The sequence below is a fragment of the Rhopalosiphum padi genome, chromosome 1 (genome assembly GCF_020882245.1).
Source record: "Rhopalosiphum padi isolate XX-2018 chromosome 1, ASM2088224v1, whole genome shotgun sequence".
In the NCBI taxonomy this organism is placed as follows: domain Eukaryota; kingdom Metazoa; phylum Arthropoda; class Insecta; order Hemiptera; family Aphididae; genus Rhopalosiphum; species Rhopalosiphum padi.
The window spans coordinates 39,306,416-39,333,846 of NC_083597.1; the positions used below are offsets into that span (position 1 = coordinate 39,306,416).

Consider the following 27,431-nt stretch of genomic DNA (forward strand, 5'->3'; position numbering starts at 1 on the left):
TACGCGCGATTATATTTTATGGAATAGTGTGCCATCCCCTTATCTCTCCACCCTCTATCCACTCCCCTACCAACCATCAAGGCTGCGGCGGCCACTCAAATGCCATTATTTGTTTTATCTAACTCTATAATAATAATTATTGTATCTCGTACTCGGCATTAGCGTGATATATGTATTAACAAAGATGAATGTTATGCTTCGCCTGTTCCGACTGCGTCCGTCATCTCACCATTACGAAATCACGCGAGAAGATTTTTAGCACAGCCATTCGTTTCACGTGCAGCTGTGTACAATATAATAGTACGACCAACCGCTATACCATATACATTATAGATCCGTGATTTGACTACACGCGTGGAAATTGTTTATTCGACGAGAACGCAATATAATATCACGATGATTATTATACACGGTAAAGCATCATTTTAGAACATTTATATCAAATTAGGTAGGTAGTTGGGGGTACGCCTTATCCATGTTTGTCAATTAATGACATTTTTATTATAATTTTTTACATTACATGGTATACAATGTACGATAGGTAATACCTAACTTACCCGTAAACGATTCACATAATTGTGTTACCTATATTGTACAACCATATGTTTTTGTAACAATTTAACAACACATAATTTCCGAAATATGATTTAATCTAAAAATATTTTTGATACATCAAAATAAGAACCATTTTTATACTTGACAATGCTCTTTTAACAAATTGAAATTTGTTAAGTTAACAATAAAGTGTGCATTGATATTTTTTTGTTTTAAAACGTAATTTTTTTTTTTTTTTTGTTCGACATTATAGTACTTTCAATAAAACAAAGTATTTCCAAATTGTCAAATTTATTTTAATTTTAGTGTTTACAAATTGTTATGATAATTTTATCAAAGTGACAATAATATTATTGGTATCAGTATGACAACATATATATTGGGCTAAGTTTTATTAAATTTATCTAAATTAGAATAAATAGTTAATTACTAGCCTACTTTTATTTTCTTATTTTTTTTTTTATAAATAAATAACAATTTTTAGAAACAATATTGTGTTATATTTTTAATTTTTGAAATAACTTTACTATGAATTATTTAAAAAAATATATGAACATGACCAACTTACATAATTATTATTTAGTATTTTAAGGTTTTAAGGGCTTGTTTATTTCAAAGTCAAACTATTGATTTTCCTATCAAAAAATAAGAAAATTGAAAAAATAAAATAATTTTGATAATTTAATACAACAATATAATTTTGTCAACGCTACTAAACTTTTAGTTTCATTGATAATAACTTTTGTTTATATAATAATGTGGATCTTTTATAATATATAATAAAATTGGTTTAACTAATAAAATAATATTATTATAGTGACGATTGATTTGTTACTATAAGAAAATCATTGTTATTTATCAACTTTACAATATTGTTTTATTAACAATATATTTTATTGAAATTATAGTTATTTTTTAATACAAAGAAGTTTGTCAATTTGATAGTTAATTTTTGTCGGAACTGTGTCAACACATTTTAGTCAAACTTACATAGGATTTTATATTTATGAATGTGGTTTTTCTTTTGGTGTGCCTAGACTTAGTATGATATTATTATAATGCCACTGATAATCTCTTAGTTTTTATTATTTTGCACACCATAAATTATAGAAAATTACAATAAAAAGACACATGTGTTGTATTTAAGTATCTATATTTTTGTATAAAAATAATTACAAAATATAGATTATTGAAATTTTAAAACTTTAGAGTTATTTAAATCAATATACAAACTTAAAACAAGTGAAATTTACATGCGTTTTAATCAAAAGCATTTTGGTTATTTTGTAATAATTCAGATATGCACTGATCCGAGATATTTAAAACTTTAATGTACTCGTATAATTTAATATACACTATATATACCAAGCATGCTCAATCACACTTTTCCTTTAGTAGTGAATTTATTCAAATTTTTATTTTTGAAATTTGTAAGTATATTCAAGAACCACATTTTCAAACATACATAGATGTTTTTACATAATTTATGTAGAGTGTAATGTGGTGGTATGAAATTTTTTTTTTAAAACAAGACTATTTTTTATTGTAAAATGTTAAGGAGTTAAGGATGTTAAGGATCAACTTTGTTGATGATTCAAATATACACAAAATAAATCGAAATACGAAGTAGTTTTGAATTAATATATTTATAAGTTATAAAGATTATTGTCTATGATCTTTCGTCGGGTTTTTTATACTTTAATTTTAATGTGAGTTACATATAAGTATGAACATTTTTAAAATAAAAAATAAAGAAAAAAGTAAAAAGAAAACCTAGATATTTTTATACACAAATTTTATAATATGCCAATTTATTACAATATTAAAACTAAAAAAAAAAAAATTAATTCTGCTAAACACAATTTGCTACTCTTCATTTATAAGACTGTGGCAGCATACATACGGGTAACACATTTTATTAATAAAAATGTAAAATTAATAAAAAAATATTAAAATCTATTTTTACTTAATGTAATATCCCAAACAGCAAAATTACAATTAATTAATATAAAAATTATACTACAAATAATATAATAATTGTTACGAAGATGTCAGAGTAGTATTACTGTTATCTCTCGACTCTATCTAACCTACGCACAACATAGTAAATTTTACGTTCACAATATTGTTTATAACCATATTAATTCATAGTATATAATATATATTTAAATTGTTTAAATATTTAAAAAAAACTTTTAACTTGCTTTAAAATTAAAATATAATATAACGTTTTTGAGATGCCCTAGATAATGTTCTTAACTTTAAATTTTATAAGAGGTCATTTTACTCTAATTTGAAAAATTAATATGGCTAGAGTCATTATTATTAACGTAAAATTTGCTATGTTGCGCGTGGGTCAGAGAGAAAAACAAATATTAGGCTGACATCCTTTTAACTTTTAAGTATATACTAATAGTATAATGTTTATAGATCCTATGGAATTTAATATCTCATAGTACCGTTATCATATTATAGTTTAAAAATGATTGTAATTAGGTATTAATTAATATTCATTTTATAAATCGCAGATTATTATTTATTTATTTCATGTTACACTGAACATAAGACTAAATAATATAACATGTAATTTATATTTTAGGTAAAACCACTATTAAAGACTATTATCCTCTTAATTCTTACCACATAAAATTTAATAACTCAAATACTAATCGTGAATTTACTAAAAATTTACAACACAATTTAAGTGGTTTTCATTTAAAAAAAAAGTTTATTTTACCATAGGATGTTTTTTAAATGAAAAAAAAATCAAAGAAAATATGATTTTGAAGTGTACTTAAAAATTTGAAAAATTATAATTCGAATACAAATACAACTAAAAAAAAAAAAATGGGAATAAGCATATCTTGGTAAATCACTCTATAAATAGTGTATACATTACAATAAACTGAATTCGAGTCAACAGTAAGAATTTTTTTTGAGAAGCAAAGATTTTATTATATTGCTTTCAAATTTAATCACACCAAAAACAGCTAATGGCTATTTTAACTATAGTATACACTATAAACGTGAAAAATGTCCACTCCTATTTCTATTGCATTTATTTAAATACGTTAATGGAAGTGTTTTTAGTCTCCCTTCGACTTTCGGTTATCGATATAATCAACTAATATAATACATAATAAATATATAAACTTCACCACACACAAAGACATAGCTTTATAATTTATATTATAAAATTAATATAAAATCGACCACACAGTATAAAATATTAGCTAATATAACCATTAACCGATACTTTTTTAAATATAAGCGTTTCAAATTACGATGAATTGTTTAAAAATTAAAATAATATATACCTAATCAATAGATAATATATTATGTGATAATAGTAAATATCAATGGTTTCCACACGAATTAACCTCAACCCTATATTATGACTACATTATATACAAGTATTATAAGTACCATACAAATCCTAATAATTCTAAAGTATCCTGCGTAACGTACAACCGAATTAATCCGATTATTGTGGTATTAATTATATAATTATTTAAACTTTAAAGGTTATACTGCGTTGCAATGAATAAAGGGTAAGACACTTTTTATTTATTTTTAAGATTTCCTTTCTCCATTCCGTTTATTAAAACTTTAAATAATTTGTCTAGCCAGTCTAGGTTGATACTTATCAATTTTTTCATATGATTAATTTACTTGGTACTTTAATTTAAAAATAATGTACATAATTTAATTTAAAATTAAAAGAACTATTCATATTATCTTAAAAAATTGATCAATTTAAATACATTTATAAAAACATCTTATATAAATTGAGTATTTCGATTACTGCTTATGTGTAATAAACATTCCTAATGTTGTATAATATGAATTGACTGATATCATATGACCACTCGCTAAATTCTTTAATCTAAAGTTATTTTTAATAGTTTTATATAAAATTTTAAAATTTATTTTAAACAAGGTATTTTTAAAAATATTTATATTTTGATTTTTGATAATAAATAATTAAACATGATCAAAAATAATAAATAATAATAATAAAAAAAATGTATCTTAATACAAAATTGCATAGGTAATATTTTTTAATAGTTTATTTACCTAAACATCAAAGAGTTTTTTAGGAAGCTTGATGTTAAAGTATACTTGTCAATTGTTTCATCAATGTTAATAATTATGTTTGTTAATTATTTTTCTGTAGTTAATAAAACTAAAATAACTATTAAGTTTTGATTTATTGTAGATAAAATTTGTGTTTTAATAAGGTTTAACTTTGAAAAACATCTTTCAATTTAAATACGAAGAACAGAAATTGTATACACGCGCGGGTTTATAATGTTTATATGCTACATGAGAATCATAAAATGCTGCGATTAAATCATAGAAACCTAAAAGTTGAAGAATGTTAAAAGCTCTAACTCAGTTTCATTATTTTTTTTGTTATTATATTTTTTGATATCACATAGTTATTTTCATTACATTGTTCACTATTTTCTTCTTTATCAATATAATATATAGTTTTTCTAACTTAAATCCGACTTGTAATTCATTATAACAAGAAAAGAACCTTTTTTTTTATACATAGATTTCTGGAATCCAAATACATCTTTTGGCAAGGAACTTTTATTGCATACACTTAGCAATCTGTTATAATATGATAGTAATAACTAATAAAATATATCTTTTAGGATTCCGGGGTTTTTTTTAAGCTTAATTTTCTTTATAAATAATACTTACATTACAATTACAATTATTAATGTTTTCATATGCTTTGGAATTATCTACGTGGTCGTACTATCGCAACCAACTATCATCGCAACAATTATTGTCATGCCCCCTTAAAAATATCTTCGAGATGTCACTGGGTAATATTATTATAAGAAATTGATTGATATACTTAATTCAAATTTGTCTTAATCTTCATTACTTATGTTGACTTGTATTAATTATATTATTTATTATATGGCAAATAGTAATATGTTATACAATTTTATTATGATTCGATGGTATCATAGACTGTTATAATATTATTCTTATACCTAGTTAATCGGAATTTGAAATAAAATATTTTAGAAATATCTTTATTTTCGTAAAATTTTACTAAAAATTGAACGGACTTTTTTTTTTAAATTTAACTATATTAACAATTGAATAAATTATTATATATATATATTTTAACTTTTTCAATGTACGCATATTATATATAAAAAGCCATGTGTAAACTGTACAATATAGCATGAATGCACGATACGTTATTAAGACTTTCTAGACACTGTGATATACATATATATTTTAAATTTATCTAAAATTATTGTTGTATTTATTCTATACACTTTTTTATATTTATAAATAATCCACATTAAAATAAATATCTATGTATATCGTATAGTTATGATATATATGTTTTAATATTAAATTGTAAACAAAACATATTGACTGAAATTGCAAAATAAATATAAAAATATTGTTTATGCATACACAACAAAACAAAAAATCTTCTTAAATAATTAATTCAAGAATAAAACTGAAGTGAAAAAAGGTGAACCAAGGCTATAATATTTGTATTCCTGCGTAGAATATTATGGTAAAACAGCCAAAAGAAACAAGAGAAGAACAAAAATCATTGACAATAAATGACATCTATTGAAAAATGCATTTATTTAAACCAAATGCAAAATTAATTTAAAAAATATTATTTAGATTTGTGTTTAATGTAAAATTTAACTAAAAAATACTTAAATATTAATTAGAATTTTATTTCAGATTAATATTTTAATTTTTACTAATTCATTCGTTATAATTAGTCTATAAACACTGACGCAAAATAAAATTTTAGTTCTGTGTGCCAAGACTACGTGTAATTAATTTTAAATTTGATATGCATATAAATTATAAATATCATACGATACTATATTTTATTATTATTTTAATGTGGTAGCCGGTAGGTATACCAGATTAATAATGCAAAAATACGTTAACATATTATTTTGAATCGATTTTTATGTAGGTGCTAAACGTCAAGAAGACCACACATAATATTTTGGAATTCAACCAAATTACTCCCTTGCAGTAATGTCCATCAGACTTGACATCTTCTAAAATTATGTCGTTGAGTGACAAATTTACGTTCTAAATATATTCAAACGAATTTCTGTGATATTAAATATATTCTATTTTATTATTACATATAAGTATATAACAATCCTTAAAATATGTTTAATTTGATATTCTGTTTAAATAAATATATTACACCTAAGGAAGAATATTTTTAATTTAAAACCATGAAACATAATTCAATTAATCAAATTATAGGACAGAGATAAAGAAAAATGTCTTGGGCCAGAAATGCAATAGGTAACCGTCAAAAAGTGAAAATTAGTTATTTTTTAACACCTATTTTAGATTCTGAGTGAAGCAATGAATGTATTGATTTTACAATGCGTGTGCTTTTTTTATAGTGTACCTACACATTTTACAGTAGAAAAAAATGCTTTGATTTTCAACTTTAATATCTTCTCTGGTCGAAAATTGAATTTAGTTGGTAGTTTTGGGAGCTTTTTAACATTCGAAAATCCCAGTACTTTTCAAAGTAATTGGGCGAAAAAATAGGGAAAACGGGAATTTTCACGCAAAATTAGTTTTTGACAAAATCGATTTTTTTTTTTTTTTTTTTTGTGTAAATCAAAAACGAATAACTACAGTAGTAGATTACCAAATGTTTATTGGCATTTAATATACGTTGTACGCTTTCATAAACGGCTCTAAATCCATCCTAACTCTATCATAAAAGTCTTTCCACCTTTACACTCCCAAAAAATCCTAACCACGGGTTAAAAATAAAAATATTGACGCGATCTTTTACATAACTTTACTATCTAATGCTTTTTAAAAAATAAAAATAAATATATGTAATAATTTAGTTAGGAGTCACTAATAGGTGGCTGCTTTAATCAAAAGATATATGTTTTATTATTATTTTCAACGTATAAACTTATTGTGCTGATAGTATATTTTGTTTATAACAAAAAAAAATATATATATATATGCGTGGCTTAATTTTCAAAATATTTTCCCACTTTTTGAATAATTTATATAAATTTAAAATATTATATTCTTGATAAAATTAGTGTTTACCTTTAAAATAATCATATTTTATAAATATAAAAATATGTATGGCGTTTCTTCTTATTATTTTTTGTTATATGTTTACAGTAGTGGTTCCCAAACTTTCTTCCATCGCGATACGTTATTATTAGTTATTATAAGTCACGGCACACTTTGGATAAATATTATCTAGGTACTTTCTAAATATATATGGTTAGGACCGGGAAAAATAACATATTAAAGTTTTGTTGCCTTTTAAATTTCGCCGTACATCCTTTGGGAAGCACTGGTCTACGTGTATATTATACTTTATACGAACCGAAAATTATAATTTTATTTGATAATGTTACCGATAAATATAAAGTGAATTCTCCAAATGAACGCATTTTCGTGTATAAAATATACTGCTCTTACATAGTTATGCATACTAAACGAATAATTTTTGGCAGCTGGCCTTTTCTATGTGAGTACACAATTTTAAAATAATGAATTGTTTTGCCAAGAATCCATTTCGTGGATTTCTGTCAAACTGCCTGTATAATAAATAAACCAACATAAAAAAATTATTATTTATTTTTACAAGACCGATTACATTTCTGAAAACAACATCAACATGTCATACGTGTTAATGTCATATAAGTTTCGGTATATCAATAATTTTTCCTTATTGGTAATATCGTGTATTTGTGTTCATGAATTAATTAATTAGTAAATAATACTAAATTTCTATTGTTTATTTGAAAAAATTACAAGTGCTTGAAAAAAATAAGGAATTCATCGATAGAACAAAAAATTAATTAATATCCCCACATATTATATAATATGATAATTTTTAATGTTAGTTTTTATTTTTATTAAAATAAAAATGTAAAAGTATTTCAACGGTTAGTCCTGCGTTAATAGCATATTGATATATACATGGTGTATATATAATATAAGCTTTAGGTCATCTATTCTAAGGTTTCTAATTAATTTAAGTTTCTAGAAATACGCATCATTAACAATGATATGAGCGCTTCAAAGCAAATCTTTATAAAAACATTAAAAATAATGATTTTATTACGATAAAAGCCAACAATTTCTAAGACTACAGAAGATATTTTAACGTTAATTCACATACGCGCTAATAGGTTAGTTAAAAGTTGTGTTGAGAAAAACAAAAATGTAAAAGCTGGTAAACAACTCACAATAATCATAAATTACCCGGTGCAAAGTACAGAACATGATGTATACGATTTTTAAAATTTATTATATTTTTCAAACGTGTAGGTTCAATATATAAATAATAACATCACGTGTACGAGTCGGAGTACAGCAGTAGATTATAACGGACGTTTAAGCGCGACACGGACACAAAACAGATACATAAAGGTATAGACTATAATAGCATGTCGTCTGTGCTCGTGTAGCTCTTGTTTAGCTGATATAGTAATAACAGTTTTAAGGGTACTTCACATCAGCGTTCGTCTCGGTCCGCTGCCCCATATTATGTCCTACATCCACCATCACATTCACTATCAATTATATGGCCAACGAACCTCTAAAGACAGTTGATATCAAACACCAATGCAGACCATACTTTTAATTTTTAAATTTATTTTAATGAGTTTAATAGTTAAGTTATGTAATATTTATACTGTAAACTTCATTAATTGTACATCATACTCGCGTATTTAAAGCTTAACCCATATCTTAATTTCATATAAAAGGGGGAAATACGGGAAAATAGGTAATCGCTCTGCTATACCCAGATACGGAAGTTGAGTGAAACTCGTTATTGAGGACAATAAAATATGTGTTAAACTTAAATTAAATGATAAATCATTGCATACGATTAACGATTCTGAGCGAAAACCGTCTGTCAGACTATACCTATTACTAAATATATTTCATGATATATTTACATTGTTATTGAAGTAATTTATTTTAAAATATAATTAAATATAATAAAATTTTAAAATTTCATTGAGTGTATAAAATAACATAAATATACTAATTATACAATAAAAGTTTTAAGTGCCCACATTTATTATTTTAAACACTTATTTTTCGTTTAAATAACTAATTTCTCTTCAATTTTATCTTAAAATGTTTATAAAATAAATTGTTTTAGTAAAATTAATAGTTTAGTCTTTGGTCTCAGTATGAATTATTTATGAGTTATGACGAATCTTATAATAAATTGTTAAGCATTATCACATATAAAAATTGATCATTTTATACATTTTACATTTTCTACTACAAAATCATTTTAAAATTTACTTAATTTTATGCTTATAAAAAAAAATTATGCCGATCATTAATAATTTCATAGTGGTAACTGTAATAACAACTAAATCATAAATCACGTCTTAAATGCTTATCAATAAAAATCAAAAATTTCAAATGTTTAAAAACAATTTAAAAAAACACAAAAATATTTTTATGAAAATATTGTATTATGTATCAAAAATGATAATATAAATATTTGTTGAAAATGTCAAGTATCTAAAGCTATTTGTTTTTAAGATAGGTACATCAAAAAAACGAAATCAATTTATCTTAAATGTAATTTTTGTACAAATTTTGTTTATCCTTATTTTTTAATTAAACCTAATTTGTTACCAGAAACCACTCCCAAAGATAGATAAAAATCCAAAAGTTTTTACTGCCTCAAAATGTAATGAAAGACAAAAAAAAGTATAAAATATTTCGTTTTAAAATTAATACATTAATCCATTTCTCTGCTCAGAATCAAAAATTAATGTGTTGGTAATGTATGTACTCTAAAAATCTAAAACTACATAAACGATTTTGAAAAATATTTAATAGATCGTTTTTAGAGATACCAGAAAAATTTAAAGAGTAGTTTTAATCACGTTCAAAAATATACTAAGTGATATAGATGCAATCCACAACAAACGAATTCATTTACAAAGCGAAGTACACCAATGTCAATGCCTAATACGTCCGTGAACTGAGGTACACTAAAACGTCTAAAACCGAGATACACATATAAAGCACAGTATTTAAACTTGTTAATTTTTTTCCGTTGTAATCAGATTATAAAAGCTAGTATATTAAAAGAAATAAAATAATATATAGTTTTCTAGTGAAACAAGACACGTATACCATACGAATTAGTTAGCAGTTACAAATCACGTCACAAAGCAAAATCAATATAATATTATAATATGTATAATGCAAATTATATTAACGACAACGACGATAATATTGTTATTTGTTATCATACTATGCGATATATTATATGATTGCTGTTTGGGATTTCGTAAATTTTGTAAACGGCGTTGAAGCTGTAAACCGTTATATAAGCAATGTGGATATCACATTACTACAGTCTATAACAATTACTATTACCTACGTTTTCGCACTATGTCGATAGTAATATTATTATTATTATTTTATAGGATTTACGTCGAGGGTATTATCCTACAGCGGGACATCTAATGAAAACCACCTGATAATATATATATTAATACATACACCCGGAAAACTTACAAGATTTATTGATATAATTAAAGAATATTTTCAATGAAAAAAAAAAACAAATAACACGCAAACATTTTAACAGATTAAACCGATTTTCTCTCGACTCATTGGACCACATGTCGAGTTCACATAAATAATAATAAGAAGAATAATAAGAATAAATAATTGAAAGAAAAAACCGAAGAAACGCATAAACTGTCGGTAGCAGAGTGGCAGCGACGGTAAACGAAAGATATTGAATAGTTACGCCATATCCGTTATATTGGGCATTTACAAAGAAAATAATGTAAATACTAAAATATATATTTTAATGTATTAATATATTCGCTTTGAATATGATATAGTGCATTAGTATACACGCCAAAATCTATATAAATAAGCAATTTCGTATACAATTATATTCTCTGTATTTTTTCCTCCTCCGCAACTAGAGAATCTTGATTTAATATTAAAGTTATCTCTATTATTCACAAGCCTTTATACAGGAATGGACAGTTTCATATGTTTCTCCAATCGTTAGTTAGAAATTAGAATTTATTGTATATACCAGTGGTAAATTTAAGGTCCTCCTTAGCAGGTATAAAGTATTATATTCGTAGTTGTAACTATACGAGTTAATAATAATTATGAAAGCGCCTTTTTTGGGCCCTCTCCAAAAGAAAAAAAACGTATATCAACTACTGGTACTTCAATATGAGTATAGGTTTTGGAAATCCAAGAAAAACCTATTGGTAAAATAATTGAATGATACAATTTTTAGTATAAGCACAATAATAAATAGATTTTCGACAACGTATAGTACATATTATCGTTGATGTTTTAACGACATCACTCTTTGCTGCTCCCCGTAACGATGTTGTGCTTATCAAAATGGATGTATATATAATAGTGGGACATAAACTGATAATATTACTATCATGTATATTATATACCACATAAACAACGGTTTTCCGTCTTTTATCGCCTGTCATCGTTACATTATAGTTGCTTTATAAAACCTCCATACTTTAAAATTTGATTTTAACAACTCTATTCCTTTTCATATACATACAACATAACTCTAAATATACTCATTTATAAATCACATTCAAGCATGATAAACATATGGGGTGATTCACTAACCACGTTCGTTTAATAAATATTTTTTTAATCAAATTCTGATATTTAACAATTTTAAAAATGTACTGTGTCAATAAAATGTTTTTTTGAAATTAAAATAGGCCTATTTTACTAAAAATTGTTGAGCATATGATTTTTTAAAAAAATAATGTTTCTTCTACCTACCTATATAAATTATAAATGAAAATTTGAATGCTTTTGAATTATTGAACTTAAAGTACTGATGATAATAGATCATAATAATAATTTAAAAATAGAGGGGGATGATTTTAAAATAATAGTAATTAATATTATTAATTAGTAGATTACAATTTTCAAACATTTTTCAACAACCGCAAGACAATTTTTAAATGGTAAAATTAATTTAAGGCATTTAAGCATCTAAAAACATGGTCTTAAAGTATAGCTAAAACTTTTAATAATCAAAATTTAAATATAATATATTAAACTATAAAAGGGGTGGGTGTAAATTGTTTTGTGAATCATCCCACATAATATTATATTAATTAAAAAATAATATAATATATTATAGATGTACAAAGTACATTGTACATTGTACATTCAATATATTACTCATTTCAGCTATCTAATTATGAATAATAAATATTAATAGTTAGTTTATTATAAATTTTTGTGCATGTAATATATGAACTTTTTTCACTCGTATTATAGATATGTCATATGTGCATCGCCGTATACCAAATTATTTTGAAATGAAAACAAATACCTATCGATTCAACTTGATTACGAATTTTGTATACAAAATACTACACAAAAGTGTTTTAACAAGGTGATTTTTTCACACTCTTTAGGTATACTCATTGTCTCGGCCATTTTTAATATTTTTCAAAACATTGTTCGTATATATATAGTTTGAGGTGCGCTTGCAAGATACAACAATACTGAATTGAATATAAAATGTCAAATCTGTTATAACGGTGGTATTGTATGTTTAAAAAAAAAAAATAACTAACAACAATCTATAATTATAATGTTTTATTAAAAAAAAAAAAAAAATATTTTTTTGAACAAATAATGTATTAATGCATAAATATCATAAGGGACAAATTGGTTTTTTTAAAATAATAACCACTGTTTTAATGTTTAAACTTTAGACTATTATAGTACACTACTACACTGTATACCATTAAGTTAATTAATATACCCTTGTCGTCTTACTTAATATTTGAACTTGAAAGTTGAAAGTGTATATTTATATATAACCTATATACATAATAAAAAACAATTATTTGACGTGCCTATTGCATACATTGTCTACATTTTTATAAAAATATTCTATTTCCGTTCATAAAATTAAAAATAGGTAGGCTTTTAAACACATAAGTAAACCGATATAATAAGGATGCCCTATTCAAAGACTACTCAGTTACTATGCATGTATTATATTATAGTGCTACTTCGAAATAAGTTCATTAAGTCATGAAATTAACTTTAGGAAGTATATTTTTTGGAACGTATTGTTTTATTGTTTTGGTTGACATTATATTCAATCTAAAAGTAATTATAAAATAAAAAAAAACGCAAGCCTTGTACAAAAAAAAAATAATAATAATAGTAATAATAATAATCAAATTGTTATTTAATTTTATTGTTATTAAATTTCTGCGAGTTCACATAAATAAATATGCGTTATGTTATTGAATGATTTTTAATTAATTCATATTTAAATACAAATACTCTTAAGTCTTAAAGTATTAAGTTTAAGTAACATAATAATAATATTATTATTAATTTATAATTTGATTCCATTATTCTTTCGAATTCTTTTACAATATTTACTATTTACTAAAAAACCCGCATTAATAATAAAAAAAAACAGGAATGATACAAGCCCAACTATATTATTTCATTAATAAAAATTCATATTATAAAATAACCTATTAACATTTTACTACTGTTATTTATATAATATTCAAAATTTCATATCAAAAACTGGTACGATGATTGATAACAATATAAAATCTAACTTTGGAGTGAATAAAGTATCATTTAGTGCGTCGTCTAATTACTGCGTTGAAACAATAAATGGATAAATAATAGATTATTCTAAAAAATTCTCAAAACTTTAATAAAATACATATTACAAATTTAAATTATTATTTATTTTATTTTTACGTTTTAAGAAGCCTTTACTCGTTTTAAAATTAAATAACTAACATGAGATGAATGGAGAGTGGAGCTAAAAATAAGAAATAATCTTACGTTTATAAAATTCAAATATTTGCAAAATGTAGGTGAAAATTTAGAGAAAATCTGATTACACTGTGCCATTATAAAACGTAGCAATTTTACGTATTATCTAATAACATATTGTTGACTTATTTATTATAAAACATACACCGTACCTGTAGGCCTTTTGCTCCTTTTTATTATAATATTATGTAATATTTGAAACCATTGATAAACAGTAATATTATTCATATTATATAGGTAATTAACATTTTTATAGAAATTAGTCTATTATATGACTAATTTAATAAAATTGTGCCGTTATATCGTATAAAATATGTGCAATAACCATACACTAATATTCGTATATATAATATGTAGCATATTAGATAATTGATAAGCAACTGTGGCATTTACTGTAAAATTGAATACTTTTATACAAGACATACGTTAACTACATACCGAATTGTCACTATAAATATTATAACACAATAATTGCGCGAGCCAATCGACGTTAAGAATTTACGGTTTTCAACAAATATAATATATCCATCATTATTCGTCATCGTATCTTTTATTAAATCATAAGCATAAAAAAATGATTATATAGAATTTTCTCAGTACTTATGTATTAATACAAATATAAAAAGAAAACGGATGCCACAAAATATAACACAGAATTTCTGATTGTTCTATTTCTTAGTAACATTTTCATCAAATTATCATATAAATATAAATATATAAATTGGTTCAGTATATAACATAATAATCTTGAAAAATTATATTCTCGTAAAAAATTTAATATCACAAATCTTATGTCAATATAATATATTTTATTATGAAAAGTAATGTATAGCCAAAATGTAGTTCCTTATAAATTATAAATTGCAGTTCAGGCATATTTTTATAGACAATTAAAGTTCAACAATTTAAAAAAATTAATATTTAAAAAAAATGATTTTTACTTTAAAGATTTATTTTATTGAGTTCATTGAGATTTGAAACTTTTTACAACTCCAACATTAATATTTTCTATTGAAAATTCTATTAAAATATTCTTCTTAAAATTTCTATTAAGATTCAATTTTAAAAATATTTTCATTATTTATTATTTTAGTCTATGAATTTATTTACACTATTTTGCTGTACATCTTTATTAATTCTTATTTCATAATAACAATAATATATATAGTATATTACAATGATTATTTTATGCGATGTGTTTGGTAAAAAGAAGTACGACCTAGTATAATAATAAAAAAATAAAGTACTCCTAGTTTTATAAATTAATTATACAATCTCCTTAGGTATATTGACTGACCATCAGTCTTCGATCAGAATAATTTTTATCATTTATAAATATCATTGAATTAAATATAATCATTAAATTAGTATTTATATTAATGAGTTTAATAAGTGACCTCAATGAAGTAGTACACATGAAAGTCAAAACTTACTATACAGCAGAATGACTTTCTGATTTTTATTTAATCATATTTTAAATGGTGTGCGTGTAATAATTAATATAATATAATAAGTTTGTTTCCGCGGTCTGCGATCATATATTTTATCTGATTGTATTATGTACAATAAACAATAAAATAAAAATACTTTGAAAATATCATAGCGATAGTTTTCAAATCAAATGTGTTAAATTAAATTATTAACTAGCCAATCCGAAAATTACAGTTTAGTCTAAGTCATACAATCGTTAAAACAATTTTTACTGTTTTATTTTTATTTTTTTATTTATTTACTTTAAAGTTGTAAACGAAAGTCAAAATGCGGCCATACTTTACGCATTAAGTAAGTGTTCCATTCCGAACAAATGCGTGTAAAGAATGTTATTATGTCAAAATCTATAAAAACAATTTAGATCCAGCAAACTTGTATGCTGACACTGATGCGATTATTATAAAACCGATCGTTATAATCAAATGTGTTCCATAAAATTTATCAAATATTATATTATAACAAAAGAGGTCATAATATATTTTAACAACAGGTTATAAAAATTGGGTTAATCTTAGAATTATATGTAATATAAATATAGCTACGTGGCTTACGAAATAATTTAAATAATAAATAAATATGGTAAATACAATTTAAACATTTTAGTACCACCCATAATACACACAATTGCTTTAAAACAGTCTTCGTTTATATACCTATTCTGTTTCTTCATCAAGTCGGCTACATAAAAATTTTAATAACATATAATCTTTTCATCGGTTTTTTTTATTTTTTATTTAACACTCCAATTTCAGTATTTTTTTTTTTTATTTGTATTTACAATTGAATACCACGAATAAATATATGAAACCACAACAAATTTAACACTTGACTACAATATTTAATACACGGAATACGTATAATTAACTCATTTATAGCGAATGATTTATGGAATTTTATAAACGCATTCGCAATCAACTTGAAATATCGTATGTTTCAATATGTGTCAAAAATAATTGAACTTTTTCATATCTTGAGTTTTTTTTTATTCTACATTTGCGCAATTACAGAATTTGTAAATATAAACTGTAAGTGTGTCTGGTAACACAACACATTAAAATGTAAATCGGTTATTACTTTACTAGTGCGTTAAGTTATTGTAAATTATTGTTAAATAGATTGGACGAGAGGCAAAGGAAAATAATTTATTTATAATTTTCTGGAATCTACAAGTTCAAAGTTCGTAAAAAACTAATGATAATAATTTAATATTTTCTGATAAAAATTGCTAATTTACAATTGCTTAAGCTGTTTGAGGTATATTTTATTTGAGTGAGAACAAAATTTAACTTGGAAAAATATACGATGTGTAAGTACCTAATAACAATAAACCGTCAGTACCTACCTACGATCACTATAATAGACAATAGAATAGATATAAGTATAAGAACTATTTATATATTATAATGTTATATCGGTCGCAAATACTTTATAATGTATAGGATATAGGTTATATAATAAATTATAAAATATATATTATATACTTATACATGATGTTTTGACACACAATATAGGATATTATTTTCGAAGATTCCTTTTTATATAAAATTCAAAATTTTCTTTTCGTATACATTTTTATTTTTTATTCATAAAAACTAATCCTGTTACTAGTAAATAGAGCTTGTTCGTCAAATAAATTTCTGTCAATATCCTATTACAAATACTAATTTACTATTTCAGGGTTATGGAAAATGAGGTTAGGTAACCTACCTAGATATTGGGCTGGAATCGAAATAGTACGTTCTAAGTTCAAACACTTTCCTTGAAAATTAAATATACATTCTATTATACAGGTTTTAGTCATCATCATTAAACAATAATAAATATTTGAAGATCTTGTTCACTTATTTCAGCAATATTCTTATAATAGAAAGTGTTAAATCATATTTAAAATTGAGTTTAAATATAATACATTATCTGTCTTTCAAAATTACAACAATAGGGTCGTAAAGTTTTTCAGTTCTAACTTCTAAGCACAACAATTATATAAATATTTAACCACTCAAAGGCCTTAAAAATTGCAGCATTCATATAGGAAACCATTATAATTATTAGTTTATGTACCAAACAGTCCATTCATTTTAAATAGTTAACGATAAAATGAGCACTTACAATCAAAATTATGGCTTTCTAATGAAGTTAATAATAAGTACGTAATACTACACGATAAAAACTATACGAGTGGTGATCAAATTAAAATAAATTTTCTTTGATTTTAACTAATAATATCGTATCTTATAATATGTAATGATTACAATGTATATCCATCATATTTTCTCTAACGGATGAGTTTTATGAAAACTAGCAGCTTTAATATTACTTATAATGCATTTTTTTTTTAATACTCGATTTAGCACATCCGATTAAGCATTCAGATCATATCCTAAGTGTCGTGACTTACATTATAAGAAGACATTTTAGTCTAATAGATTTAGAATGTTATAAATAATGTTTGATTGTGTAAAACTAATACTTGGTAATGTATTAGTATTTTTACTATACTATAGCTAGATAGGTATTACAAAAAAAAAAAAAAAACTGTTGTAAAACCAATATACCAAGTTTCATCGCATTACTCAGAATCTAAAATCGTATTTCGTTGATAATGGTTGTAAATAAATTGGTTACGGTTGTACTTTGGTGTTTATATAATATAAAAATGCGAGTGTACGCGCCCACGCGAGTATGTATATACAAACAGTGACAATAATATTGTTATAAACAAATCTTGTGGAATCACGATTTACAAAATGAGTCGGATCCACCAACATTATATGACTTTGCCGGTCTCCCTTATACTTTATTATTTTTTTCTGTACAATAAACTATAAGAGTTTTTCCAAATCGCGACGCGTATAAAAGATTATTTGAATGTCTACAACTACAATATGTAGGAACTACCGCGTAACATTCATTTTATGAAAAACGGATCGATTTTACTTTGTTACCACGTTATTAGTATAGACTATAGGTATACTAAACTTACGAAGCTTAACAATATTATCATATTATTATAACAATATTAAAACGGCTCATAAATTGCTGCAGCAGCTTTTCGAGTCTTTATAAATTAACCTATACGTGACTACATTATTATTAAACGTATAAACGGATAGTTTTCAATGAACATTTTGCCAGCTCGAGTGATAATAGTATAATATTGTCTTAGATAAATCGTAAATTTGTATATATTAACTTTTGTTGTAGATATAAAAGATTAATTATCAACAAACACGAAACGTACTGGCGACCTCCGACTCAAAAGGCCGACCTGATTGTTGATATTCTTATAGTTGTCCATATTATTGATAAAAATACAAAATACGAAATTTCATTTTTTTAAATAAATAAATAATCTGAACTTATTATAATTACTTGGATTGAACGATTTTGTATAAATACAAGATAACAAAAACATAATACAAATTGTGTCCCAGACACTATGAGAACACTTACAAATTACGAGTAATAACATATAATAGTTGGATAATGGAATATCTTGGATATTATACACTATAGTTAGGTTGTAGCCTCGTAGGACATTTTATACGGTCACCCAGAAAAAATTAAAACCCCAGACAGTTTGATGAACTAGTTCGGGTAGAAAAAAAGAGCGAATGTAAGTTCCTACACAATAAAAAATAGGTGCATGTGTAAGTTTTTACACGGTAAAAAAAAAGGACGTATTATGTAAGTTCCTACACTGCGTATATCATTAAATATAATTTATAAGTTATCAATATCAGTTATATCATATAATACTGTCATACATTTTAATATAATATAATATAATAATTCATTTATTATGTGGTTATAATATTTCTTCACTTACTCCACACTATTATATTATTCATATAGTCATCAGTTTGATAACTTATAGATATAATATTATATAAAATGTAATAAATATATATATTTTTTTTTACTATCAAAATGTATAAAAATAAAATGTTCAATGATATTTTTATTTTTTTAAGACAGTATCATCAGTTTAATAACTTATAATATTATATAAAATATGGTATATTTTTTTTTACATATATATACCATGTCTTCCGTCGCGTAGGAACTTACACATCACATATGTAGGAATTAGTGTATGTAATTATTTACCTGTTACTCTCGTATAGAAACTTACGATTCACCGAAAAAAATTTATACATATCAAATAATTTTTTATTAAAAAATACAGGTAGTTAAATTTAATATTCTGATGTTATGTTATAAAATAATATGATACTGATAACATATAACTTATCGGCCCATAAAGGTTTGTAGTAATTTTACCTGTACAAGTCACTTTTGAACACATCCAACGAATATTTGATTTATTTATTCTTAAAATGGTATAATCTTAACCATATTTAAAAATTTTTGGATTTGGTTCAGCAGTTTGGTTTTGGTTCATAGTGTATTTCAGAGTGTATAGGTTATGCTGTATTGTGTTATCAAACTCATGTCTCATACTAATTGCAATCACGATTCACGAACTGAAGTTTTGAGTACCTAATTTAATCTTATTTTGTAAAATATATTTCCCAGTTTATTTATACTGTATAAAGTGTCCGCGCTCGATTTTTATCAATTTATTTTAACCGTACAAAGTGACCGTGGTATGTAACTCAAACAAAAAATAGTACAAAGTGTCCGTTTACCATTATAGCTGAGTTCCGAATTATAATAAGCACTACATAAATTGGGTCTTGAATGTATTTCGGTAAGTGCTAAAATATAATAAATTTCGAAGTTTGTAAATTTGGTGAATTTTCGATCAGATATTCTTATTAACAATATAAAATTATTGTAATATCAAAAAATTCCGATTTCATAACGTTTATCCGTTGATAACCGGGTAATCAATGAAGAGTTGAAAAATATATTGTATTTGTATAGTAGGAATAATATATTAAACACGTAATAATTAATTAATATTAAGTAACATAAATTAGTACAATAAATGATATTGGATAATAGATTTAATGATTTGAATTTTAAAAAGGTTCATTAATTGAGGGATATCGACCATAACATATTATCGTAAATTTTGGGGAATCATAAATTATACACGAGAATAATAAGTAAAAAATTATACATACGTTAATTCCTTCATACGTGACGTGTGTAAGTGCCTACACGGAAAAAAGGTACGTATATGTAAACAAAAATATACCATATTTTATATAATCTTATAAATTATCAATCTGATGATACTGTTTTAAAAAAATAAAAATATATTTTATTTTTATACATTTTAATAGTAAAAAAAATGTATATACAGGCTGATTCTTTTATCAAACAACACTCATTATTTCAAAAAGTATTAATGTTTTTGAAAATATTTTTTTACATAGTTTTAAAATGTTAAAAAAACAACGTTTTTATTAAAAAATTATATTTTTAAATATTTTTATCCTTATAATTTTTTAATTTTTTTCCTTTTTTGAATGACAACATAGATTTTTAATTTCATATTCCAAAGCAGAATAATTTTTTAGTATTTTTATACATAAAAATCAAATTTAGGGCGAGTAGTTAATGAGTTATATGTATTTAAAGTTTAGTTGCGCGGAGTGGAGTGGTACGGGGTTACCGTATATTTTTTATAATATTATAATTATAATAGTTATCAAACTGATTATATGAAAATAATATCATTTAGAAGAATATAATAGAGTGGAGTAAGTGAAGAAATAATATAATCACATAATAAATGAATTATTATTATATTAAAATGTATGACAGTATTATATGATATAACTGATACTAGATTGATAAATTTTGAATTATGTATAATAATATACGCAGTATAGGAACTTACATATGTATTTTTTACCTACTATGTCTCGTGTAGAAATTTACATTCATCCTAAATTTTAATAAAGTACTACATCTACGTGCTAATAAAATGATAAGAAATTTATTATAATGGAACGATGGCAACCCGTGTGATCAACCTTTGGACGGTCGGTTTATGAACTGGTATCATTTTATCTGTGAACGAAATAAATCAACTTTAAAGAACTTGGGAAGAAATGACGATTCACAAAATGAAACAAAAATTATGGTACCACTATTATATCATACAATATTTGACGAAATATCGAAAATATCGAAATTACTACACCGAGTGCATCGATATATAATGTATTAAGATCAAACGACCCAACAAAAACGTATAATAGCTAGGTACCTAAAACAATCCCAGGCTCAACTAGTGTAAACATTTAATTTTTGGACTCAACTCATATGCAGCCTTTTCATAATATTACAATAGTTTTCTTTGCAGTTGATCTGGTTATGTAATATTAATATATTATACATAGTATATACGATCAACAGTCAGAGTTTACGGTTAGGTATAACAATTCACTGCATCGTCTGCATCTAAACCTTTATAATTACACATTTTCAGTTTAAGATATTTGTTTATCTTAATTTTTGTTGGTCTATCGAGGCAAAAATTTTAGTGAGGCTAAAAAAAATTGTGTTCGCACACATAGCATTACTTTAAATATATTATTATTATCACGTCTTCTGTCACGATATACGGCGCACCGTCGCGGCACACAATATTCGTGAATGTATATACGTAATTTTGTTACATAATAAATTGGATTTTAAACAATTGCACATGCCATGGTCGCAGACGAGGTCGTCAATATCGAAGTCCAGTTGTTATTATTTTTGTTTTCGGTCCGTCCATTTATTTCTCTGTCCTAATCGATCGAAAAATATACGATTGGGCTTATACAGATAGATAAATTATATCGACGGTGGGGATAAAAACAACAAAAAAAACATAATGGACAAGATTGCCGGCTACAACGGTGAATCAGCGATAGCGGGAAGAAAGCAGTACCGTAAGTACGGCGCCGGAACAGCTGACGTCTTATTAACGACAGCCGCCGTCGGGTCTATCTGCTGTTACGCTGTCGCCGCTGAAGTCTACGCACACTAAATGACTCGACTAAAATCTTAATAAAATATTTACACAATATGATTTTTATAAATTTCATCACTGTAGCAAATTTTGATCAGTAAAAAAAAAAATGACCAGTATAGATTAATAAAATGAATTAACTTATTATTATTGTGTACGATATATTTTGTATTGTAACGTAAAATATCAACACATTAGTTATCATATCAACAGCACTTAACTATACACATCTGTTATTTTTTGATATTTTTATTGAAAAAAATGTACGAATATGCCATTAAAAATCTAAACAACAGTAAAAATGGGTAGAGGTAGACATACAAAAAATAAAGTAAGTACGTAGTAAAGCAATTGATAATATTATACGACTCGTACAAGTTATAATATAGAGGAAGTAAATCGGACGGCTTAAACTTTCCAAAATGACTAAACAAACATTTTAAAATCTACGGTTAAGTTAAAAATCGTTAAATATAATATCATATATTGCCCATTATCCATTACTCGCCACATCATAATAGTGCGTGAGAACTGATTTCCTACTTTCTTAATATTTAGCGTTTTTATTAATATTATTGCACAATATGCGTAGGCGCTTAAGCTATACTATATTATTGATAAGCAGTTTATTTTAGTATTTTATCGTATATGGAATGGAACATGTGTCATCTCAGGATTGAGTGACGTAATACAGTATCTCGGCTCCAGTCAATTACTTATAGTGTACTATACGTATGTAATAAGTCTATTCGTTTTCAGCGAGGAAATAAAAAATAAGCTGGTATATTATATTGATATCTGTTATTATACCTATAAATTATGTAACCATCGTTCAAAATATCAGTCGACTGTCGAAATGATACTGAAATAGACAATATACCTAATATTTTAAAAAGACAATACGACAAATATATTTAAGACTTACGTCAGCAGTGTTAGAGAATGTCATTTGCTATTTTTATGTATATATTATTTTATAATTGTATTTATACATGAAAATAAAAATAATACGGAATTAAAATTGTGGTTCTAACTACTGACCACGGTGTGCGAAAATACGAATATAATGATTGATTTTGAACCTAACGCTGCCGAAGAAATAAAAAAGTTTTACATCATCGTTTTTTTCTTCTCTTTTTCTACAAAATGCGTTAAATATATTAAATAAGGAAGACGAATGAAACAAATGGGAACAATAATCTGCTACCAGACAGAGTATTAAATTTCGATTAACTTTAGACTTGATTGATTATAAACAAATCGAAACTTTCTTGTTAAGAGTATTTTGTACATGGTGGTACACATAATATAATAATAGCTATAATCACATAAATACGAACACAAACGTGAAGATTTATTATAATACAGTTAATATATAAGAATACTAGATTAGGCAGAAAGCAATGAAGTAAATCGTATATGTTCGAATAAAAACTAAACATGATGACTACGGGATATTTTGTCAATATGGAAAAAAATGACTTAGGTAGTAAAACCGTTATGATTTCGTAAAGTTCGTTAAAATTTCACAATGAATCATAAACTATAGTTAATGAACAATTTGTATACGCACCTATTAATTAATAAAAGTACTTAGTACATTGTCAAACTTGATATTATAACGAGTTTTTGTGAGACACATTCGAGAGCTTTTGATAATGACAGTTTCAAATCTCCAAATTAAATCATGACGCCCCCATTCGTGATTCAAATAGCACGTTATAAATTATAAGGAATGCTATTAACAAAAATTACTTTAACTGGAATTAATTGAGGTCCAGTTAAACGAGATACTTTATCATTTTGTATGTTAAGGTTTAAATATTTAATATAATTTCCATTTATTTAAAATTCCTCAAATCTTTTTCACAATCATATTATAATTTATTAAGCTAAATATTATTATACTAAAAAAGTATAAGTAAGTACTAAGTGGGCAAGTGGATATCGCTCTGCTGTATAGTAGAGATGGAGAGTAGGTCACTGGTCACTTTAATGGGTGTGTTAAATTTGAATGTAATGACGGGTATCATTGTATACGAAAAACAAATCTGAACGGAGATGATTTGTCAGTGAATGATAATAAGTTGGATATATTATATTATTACCTATATTTAAATTGTAATATATCGTTAGTTTACGCGATTTCGTAAAAAATTAAATTTCATAGGCTCATAAAATGTTTTCTATATTGACGCTGGAATTTTTTTTTACAGTTACTTGTAGGAAAACTTATGGATAACCTTGTATTGGATTTTTGAACCTTAAGTATAAATCACAAAAATTGTATGCTTTTTCAACTTCAAAATTCCTTGCAAATTTTCTCAATTTTGATATATTTCGTAAACATTTGAACTTTAAATAGTTATAAACAAAAATTGTGACTAACGATTTTTGATTTTTTTTTTTTTTACTACGATAGGTATTACTTATAATAAACCTTGTATTAAATTTTAAAGATTTTTTGGATAGCCAAATTTTTTTTTATTGGCATTTTAAGAAAAAAAACATAGAAAAGTCGAAAATTTCAATTGTCTATAAGTAGCTTAAAAAAAGGTCAAAATATTTTGAAAATTTAATCGTAAATAGATAACCATAATATAAACATTTGGTGAAAATTTCAAATATTTACAGTGATTCGTTTTTGAGTTACAGCAAAATCAAAAAATCGATTTTGTCAAAAAGTGGTTATGCGTAAAAATTCCCGTTTTTCCATTATTTTTTCAGGGTTTTTCCCGACGCTTTTGAAAACTACTGTAAATTACTCCACAGAGTACCAACTAGATGAATTTTCCTATTCAAAGAGGGGCTGAAGTCAAAAATCGAAGCATCATTACTACTCCAAAACGTGATGACAGACACAAAAAAAAAATAAAGAAATAAAAAAAATAAAAAATAAAAACACACATCATTGTAAAATCAATACATTTATCACTCCGTTCAGAATCTAAAAGAATTATTTTATATCAATAGGTTAGTATAGTATTATATTAACACAATCATGACAGATAAATAAAATGTTCTTGCATTTTTGGAAATTAAGTCAGTTATCATCCAATGATCTAAAATTGAATCGCAATCACATATATACTCGTATGTGTATAAAATCATTGACAATTTAGATACCAAAATTATTTAGAACCATATTTACTCTATAAAGTCATTGACCGGAACACTTTTGACCCGCAACCAAACCGTTTGTATGCCAAATTGTTGTACTATACATAAACTCCTTATATTCAGACTATTTGGAAGTTCTCAATAAACATTATTAATTTAGTTACGTTTCACTTAAGAATTCGATCTACTGTACGTTTATATCAGATATAAATCAGTGATTTTTAAGATATTTTGAACATACCATATATTATTATGTTTTTTAAATACAATATCTGTTATAAAATACTTGTTAAATTTATAGCAATATTTTTTAATTTTAAACCACTTAAGTTTCTATAGTTGTTGAAACAAACTGATATAAAAAATGCTTTATTTCTTAATAAGGTAATTTTCAGTACTTAAGATAGGTACTACTGGAAAATATGAATAAGTATGTTTTGATACTTTCTTAATATAGAATTTTTTAACATGCTAAATTAATTACTCAAACCAGCGATTACTAATACAACTTTTAAATATTTCTAAACAGTATTATTATTGATTAATTATTATATATTTAATTTTATTATACTAAAGTTTTGTCACAGTGTATCTTCTATTATGTATATGTACATAAATACAATTACAAAATATTCTATTTTCTGATATTATCTAATATTTGATTGTACTGTACTGTATACACAACTTATATTCTGTATACCATAGTACCAATTTAAGTACCTTCATTCAATAAACTGAATAAATATTATAAACTAAAAAAATATTATGTCCATGATTCTGTTTGATTAGGAAATCTTATATCGAAGGAATTTTTTTATAGTTTATTACTTTTTGGTAAATTAAGAATAGGCAAATATAATTTAATACTTAAATATATTATTTATTGTAACTTTTTTTTCTAGAAATTATTGTCTTTAATAAAACTCAAATTGTTATTAAACACTGTTTATTTATTCGAATTACAATGTGTTATATCTCTGTATTATACATGTACATATAGGTATAGGTAATAGAAGGGAACGATACGGAAATACATAATGCAATCGATTGAAGAAATTAACAAATTAAAATACGTTTAATGAAAAATGATTGTATTATAATCAGGTAAATATTCAAAATTATAACAAATCATGTAGTTATTATGTTTATTTGAATTTGTCAGCCACAGCTCATGATTTATCGATGTAATGATTGGTTTATTAACATATAATGCAAGGCTCCATAAAATGATGAAGAGTTTATGAGTATGGACCCTATAAAGTACAGCCTTACAATAATTCGATTTTCATATATACTCACATGGGGCTTATAAAATTATCGAAGTATAAAAGTAAAAAGTAATTACCTAATAAAAGGAAATTATTACATTTTAAAATAATTGAAAAATAAAAAAAAATGTTTTCTTTCCTACCTTTACATAGATAGT

General features: G+C 24.6%; 1 protein-coding gene across 3 annotated transcripts in view; it reads right to left on the minus strand.

Moving 5' to 3' along the window:
- Nucleotides 1-27,431, minus strand: part of LOC132927173 (adenylyl cyclase 78C) — a 127,557-nt gene that overhangs the window by 81,305 nt on the left and 18,821 nt on the right. The gene's annotated exons all lie outside the window — the stretch shown is intronic.